We start from the raw sequence: 7708 nt of genomic DNA, 5'->3' as shown, positions 1-7708 counted from the left end.
TTTTTCTCTTCAGATATTGTTATTATATCTTGTTTTTTAACCCTAAATTTAATATAAATATTTATATTTATCATAACCCCCCTTCCCTTGTTATGCATATGTGCTTTTCAAATGAACTGAGATATTATCATAAATTATATTTTAAAGTAGATTTTCTTTAATGACTCCCACCTATTTTTAATAACATCTTGGCAGCAATTTAAGGTTGGAATTCTGTTGATTGGTGTTATGTAAAATTACAGGGCATCATAACAGTCCCACATGATACTTAAGAGTTATTCCATTCATCAGTTGCAGTTAAGAGAAGACACAAAAGAGAAGCCAGTCAGTCTTTAAGCGGAATCTGCCTGCCATATGAGAGACCTGGGTTCGATCCCTGGGTTGGAAAGATCCCCTGGACGGGGGTATGGCAACCCACTCCAGTATTCTAGCTTGGAGAATCCCCACGAACAGAGGAGCCTTGCAGGCTACAGTCCATGGGGTCGCAAAGAGCTGGATAGGAATGAGTGACTAAGCATAGCATAGCATAGCGTAGCATAAGAACAAGATGGAGTCTGAAGTATCATAAATAAGAAAGTATAAACTTAAATTGAAATCTACTTTTTTGTTGTTGTTCAGTCACCAAGTCGTGTCTGACTCTCCACGACCCCATGGACTGCAGCACACCAGGCTACCCTGTGCCATTTTTGGCACATAAGTGTAAAAGTATTTTGAATTCTTATATATTAACTAATTATATTTGATGATCACATATAAAATAGAAATGATTGATGGCAAGTTTCATAGTCACTGCAAAATTGTAGAAAAATGAAAACTTGTTAAAAGCACTGTACTCAAAAGTGTAGGAGTTACAAGAAATTTGAAAAATTGGGCGTTTAATAGTCTCACATACCTGAGAAAAAAGATTATGAACTGAAAATAAACGGTTAACACTGTCAAACTCTATACTGTGAGTCCTTGTTTTCTACTTTCTCTCAATTAGTCCCTTGAGCAAACTCTTCATTTACCACTGTACCCTCTGAATCAGCCCAAAGCCTGGTTCACAGCAGGTGTGCAGTAAATATTTGTTAAATTAATGAAAGTGTGGAAAAATACATGGAAATTAAAAAACATAAGAATTAGCAATAGCTTTCTATTCTAAGTTGTAAAATGTGGATGAAAACACTGTTTTGGTACAGCCATTTTCTCACTGAGTAGCATATTATGTTCTTGATTTACTTCTTAAACTTATTGTTGATTAATTAAAATTAATTATCTGAAAAAAGATATTTATTAGATTTTCCCTTCATGGAAGGTCATGGATTTCTCTAAAGTTTTTTGCATATATTTCTTTAATTTATTATCAATTAGACCACCGTGCTTATTTAACTTATATGGAGAGTACATCATGAGAAATGCTGGGCTGGATGAAGCACAAGCTGGAATCAAGATTGCTGGGAGAAATGTCAGTAACCTCAGATACACAGATGACACCACCCTTATGGCAGAAAGTGAAGAACTAAGGAGCCTCTTGATGAAAGTGAAAGAGGAGAGTGAAAAAGTTGGCTTAAAGCTCAACATTCAGAAAACAAAGATGGTGGCACCTGGTCCCATCACTTCATGGCAAATAGATGGAGAAACAGTGGAAACAGTGACAGAGTATTTTTTGGGTCTCCAAAATCACTGCAGACGGTGACTGAAGCCATGAAATTAAAATACGCTTACTCCTTGGAAGAAAAGTTATGACCAACCTAGACAGCATATTAAAAAGCAGAGATATTACTTTGCCAACAAACGTCTGTCTAGGCAAGGCTATGGTTTTTCCAGTAGTCATGTATGGATGTGAGAGTTGGACTATAAAGAAAGCTGAGTGCTGAAGAATTGATGCTTTTGAACTGTGTTGTTGGAGAAGACTTGAGAGTCCCTTGGACTGCAAGGAGATCCAACTAGTCCATCCTAAAGGAGATCAGTCCTGGGTGTTCATTGGAAGGACTGATGTTGAAGCTGAAACTCCAGTACTTTGGCCACCTGATGCAAGAGCTGACTCATTTGAAAAGACCCTGATGCTGGGAAAGATTGAGGGTGGGAGGAGAAGGTGATGACAGAGGATGAGATGGTTAGATGGCATCACTGGCTCAATGTCCATGAGTTTGAATAAACTCTGGGAGATGGTGATGGACAGGGAGGCCTGGTGTGCTGTAGTCCACGGGGTTGCAAAGAGCTGGACATGACTGAGTGAATGAACTGAACTGAGATACTAATAAAACTTGTTACTTATTAAAGTGTGTGTTAGTCATTCAGTAGTGTCTGTTACTTATTGAAACAATACAGTAAAAAGTTATATTTTAAGAGGCTAGTGATATAACCGTTTTATTAGCTACCTTCAGTATAACTGTTTTATTAGCTACCTTCGAATTAGATTTCAATGAAATCAAGTCTCAAAAGTGGTTTTAGATTAACATAGTGTGGTTTAATCCCACAATTTCCTAGAATCTATTCATTGTGGTAAAGTTGTCTTAAATCTTTGAGAAGATGACATAAAATAATGATGACTTATTTTTACATTAAAATACATGAATAAATATATGGATATATTTATATGCATAATATAAATTTAAAATCATTAATTTGGATGATAATTATTATAGCAGTCAGCACAGAAAATGCCTTTTAATTCACCTAGGATCTAGATGATGTGTCTAGAAAAGGAAAATCTAAGAAACACTTTCTGCAAATAATGATCAAATAATGAAACATCTTATTTAAATATCTGATCAAATTTATAAAAGTACATTTCTCCCAGTAACCTTTTAATTTGTGTGTGTGTGTGTTACTGAGAGTCAAGGAGCATTTTATTAACTACATGTGCCTTTATAAAATCAGCTTGGATATTTATAGAAAGAATCAAACATTGACTGACTCAGTCTCCTCATGACACATCTGCAGAAATAAAGAAAACACAAGGCCAACTGGCAAGTGTATAAATATAACATGCATGTTCACCTATGACCCACCTGTTTTCTCATGATGTGCAAAGTGAATGCCGATCTTGGGTCATAAGAAGCTGTTGCAGTATATTTTCCACAAAAGCCTGAAGCACAGGCCTTTCTCTTGAGGCATAAACATGTGTGACGATGTCATCATCTAATTGCTTTCCTCTGCAAAAAATAGATGATAGCCTAAAATAATGTGACTAATTTTCTATTATTAACCTCAGATCATTTGGTTTAATTTCTTTATTCATGGAATGAAAACTTGACATTCAAAATCTTCAGTTTCGTTATTTGCTCAGGTGTTTCCAATCAGGAGAGAAAAGATATTTTGTCAAATTCAAAAGAACTTGATTTATGAGACATGAAAACCCAAAAAAGCAAGCAACGCAGTCATTCTGGCATTGTTTGTCATTCAGCTATTAATGCTTCTTATCATTGACTGCATTAGCATAAAATCATCTTTAAGGTAGGATAAAATTGCATGGAAACACACACACACATACGGAAATGAATGCATGTAAAAAATGGTGAAATTGGATAGCATTGATAGTCTAGCTAATAGTATTAAATCAATGTCAGTTTCCTGATTTTGATATTGTTCTATAGTTTTATATGATGAACTATTGGGCAAAGCTGGGTGAAGGGTATAAAAGACTCTGTGCATTATTTTTTTCTAATTCCTATAACTGTGTAATTATTTCAAAGTGAAAACTTTAAGAAAAAGACATCTTCTTGGGAGGGAGCTTGTTTGATGAAAATATCCCTGGATCAAGAATTAGAAACACATAAGCCTTGAGCAAGTCATATAACCTCAGGTCTCTGTTTCATTCTTTGTAAAAATGTGGTGAATGGATTAAAGTATTAGTGGAGATGTTTTAAATTTATAATTAAGATTCTAATTTGAACAGCAGAATTGAAAAAATTGTGGTCCAGAAAACATTTTTCAGCCGATCAAAATTTTTCATAACATAGTTTTCTAAAGGTTAGAATGTTTGAAACAAAACTGCTCTAAAAATGTAGCTGTTTAAGTGAATAATATTTCAGGAGATTTTACTATAATGGCTGTCTACATTCTCCTCTGGAGAATGAAAGGGCAACCCACTTCAGTACTCTTACCTGGAAAATCCCACGGACGGAGCAGCCTGGTGAGCCACAGTCCATGGGATCGCAAAGAGTTGGACACGACTTCACTTTCACTTTCATGTGCAAATACACTCATTAAGCTATACTTGTCCTTACAGTTTGCTAATGTAGGAAGCCTGTTAATGTTGTAGCCATGTTATTAAAATTACATGTGGTAAGAAAAATTTCACTAAATTTTAGTCCATATAAACATTGAGAAAGTTAAAAAAAAGGATGTCCTAAAAATGCATGTTTTACAAAGTTCAATATTTTCAATGTTTAATTTTTAGAATAAAATTTTCCCATCATTTATTTTTGAAAGTCATTTTTAGAAATGACACTCATAGCACTTTCTGAAAGTCAGTAACTGAATGTACATTGCGCCGTTTAATTCTCAACAGAAAATAGGAAATAGGTTTTATTATTCCCCAAAGGATGCAAGCAGAGCTTACAACAGTGACGCAGATCTTACAGCTGCTAAGTGGTGGAGTTGAGAGAAGGCTTGTCTGACTCAGTGTGATGCTCTTTCCGCCGAGCCACTTTGTCCCTGAAGTATGAGGATATAAACTTGCCTTTGCTGCACAACTTTGTTCAGTCTTTTTCAGGCATCTAATGTCTACTGTAAATATGTGCTCCTGAATCCCATGAATTCTCAACCTAGCCACACATCTTTCCAGTTTGTACTGTAACTTGTTTTCCAATTTTTGTTACTTCTTGTAGACAGGATCAAGGTTAAATTTTCATGTATCAATTTTCAGATATTCAGTTTAAAATACTCAAGTTGAGTTCATTTCCACACACTGGTAAAGCATAGCATTTAATGGTGTAGGCTTTGGAGACAATAGACTTAGAATGAATTCCAGCCAGTGTTACTTATTGAAAACTTGTTGAAATGCTCAAAGTCCTAGTTTCCTCATCTGTTATAGAAGGAATTGTATCTACCTCAAAGGGTTATTATGAGAGTTAAATGAGTTCACTTAAAAGGCTTTACATCCTAACTGGTTCATGCTATTAACTGATGGCTGTGATTATTGTTCTTAAATGATACATGAGTAGTTAGATGGAAATGTGTGCCCTGTGAATCTATTATGTAATTAAAAAATTTTATGTTGTATTAGTTTCAAGCGTACAGTAAAGTGAATCATTTATACATATACATGTATTTATTCCTTTTCAAATTCTTTTCCCATGTAGAATATTAGTGAATATTGAGCAGAGTTTCCTGTGTGATTCAGTAGGACCTCACTGATTATCTATTTTAAATATATCAGCTATACATGTCAATACCAAACTCCCAATCTATTATGTAATTTTATCACTGACTTGAAAGCAGAAAATATATTAATAAAATATTTTCAGTTTTTGGAATCTCCCAACTTGACCAAATCTGAAAATTTCCAAATATGTAGTGAATTATGAATAATCTATTATTAGTGGTTTTTTTAAATGTGAAAAATATATGTCTTCAGGTGAAATTTCACCTCTAGATGATCCATAGCTTTCTGATCATTTAAGGGTTCCTTGCATAGGGCTTCCCTAGTAGCTCAGATGGTAAAGACTCTGCCTGCAATGCAGCAGACCCTGGTTCAATTCTTGGGTCAGGAAGATCTGCTGGAGAAGGGATAGGCTACCTACTCCAGTTTTCTTGGGCTTCCTGGTGGCTCAGCTGGTAAAGAATTTGCCTGCAATGTGGGAGACCTGGGTTCTACCCCTGGATTAATAAGATCCCCTGGAGAAGGGAAAGATTACCCACTCCAGTATTCTGGCTTGGAGAATTCCATGGACTGAATAACCCATAGGGTTGCAAAGAGTTGGACACAGATGCTCAGTCGTGTCCGACTCTTTGTGACCCCATGAATCGCAGCATGCCAGGCTTCCCTGTCCATCACCACCTCCTGGAGTTCACTCAGACTCACATCCATCGAGTCAGCGATGCCATCCAGCCATCTCATCCTCGGTCGTCCCCTTCTCCTCCTGCCCCCAATCCCTCCCAGCATCAGAGTCTTTTCCAGTGAGTCATCTCTTCGCATGAGGTGGCCAAAGTACTGGAGTAAGGTCGAATTATACTGCAAAGGGAGGGACACGTTTGTATTACCAGCTTCCATGATTGTGGGGAGATGCTTTCTGTCCTTTAGTTTGCCTTAAGAAAGTCTCTATACCATTCTGTGGGATTCCCAATACATAGGACAAGCCAGAGAAAAATTCATATAAGGATTTGGATAGACTCTGTTTCGAAGACAGGGATGGTTCTAAAGCATCTGACACCCTGTTGGATTCAGTTCTGCAATGTTATATTTCAAGACCATTACCTTTATAAAATCCCACACTGCAATGTTATAGTTGGATATTATGTGGATGACACATAAGAAGTGAATCATTTTCTATAACATCTTGGAGTCTTACAGAGCCAACTGAGTAAAATCATAACAAAGTGTCTCATAATAACAATATCTTAGAAAGATCAGTATTTCAGTGATACTCACATTTTAAACAGGATATGAATTTCTATAGTGACATTCCAACTCAATAAGAATTAAGATAAAGTGACATTTGAGATCAACCTCATCTTTTAGAATAAGTAGTGAAAATAAATAATCTGAATAAAAAAGACTTTCATATAATCTTTCTGTTCTAATAATTTCTGTTCTGTGTATGTGATATATTTGCTAAAGAATTTGGAATTATAGGAAAGTTTCTCTGGTGATTGAAAATATTTTGAAATATTTGATAATAATGACACTAATGACAAAATGAAAAATAAGCAAGGAGTTGATTCTCTCATCACACAGGTACTTCTCACTGTGATTTTGGATCTTAAATATAATCATTATATGATCAGAAACCAGAGGGAAGCAAGCAATAGATTGCTTTGTATGCAAGATTTTTGAATCAAGAAATATGACTTCAGCAATAATAGAAAATAAGAATATGTTGCTATATGAATTTCTGTGCATATCAAAGTTTTTTTGGGGTTACATAGAGAATATGCATACAGATATCTTGAGAAGAAAACTCTCTAATGTCTGCTAGAGTTATACTGGTAAGTTTTATCATAATCAAAGAAAACAATAACATTTTGGAAAGACTTTAGTCATAAAAATTTTTTGGTATAGAAAATTTAACTATTGGAATTTAAACCTGGAAATTACTATAGAATTGTGATAGTACAAGTTTAGTGCAAAATTAAAAAAAAAAACACATCAGATTACATAGGAAAACATAGTTAGATGTGTTGCTAGGTTTTTAGAGTTAAGAGAGCTATTAAAGAGTAATATATACATTTACAAAAAGATGATGTAGGATAAATATCAACACGAAGAAGGAAAATCTCCTTAATAATGGGAACAAAGTAAACAAAAAAGAGAGATTATGTCACTATTTAGAAAAATTTCGAGAGAAATCTCCAGCATAAAAATCCTAAAAAGTATTCATCTGTTTTTATATGTATAATAATGATGTATATATGTTCCTTAAAGATATCATCTCATCCATTCAGTAGTTGGATGCTAATATCAGTAACATATTTTCCAAAAACACTAATTTGAAAAGAATGGTGTACCCCAATGTTCACAGCAGCATTATTTACAATTGCCAAAGTATGGAAGCAACCTGTG

The sequence above is a fragment of the Budorcas taxicolor genome, chromosome 2 (genome assembly GCF_023091745.1).
Source record: "Budorcas taxicolor isolate Tak-1 chromosome 2, Takin1.1, whole genome shotgun sequence".
In the NCBI taxonomy this organism is placed as follows: Eukaryota; Metazoa; Chordata; class Mammalia; order Artiodactyla; family Bovidae; genus Budorcas; species Budorcas taxicolor.
Note: the sequence above shows the minus strand (reverse complement) of the source record.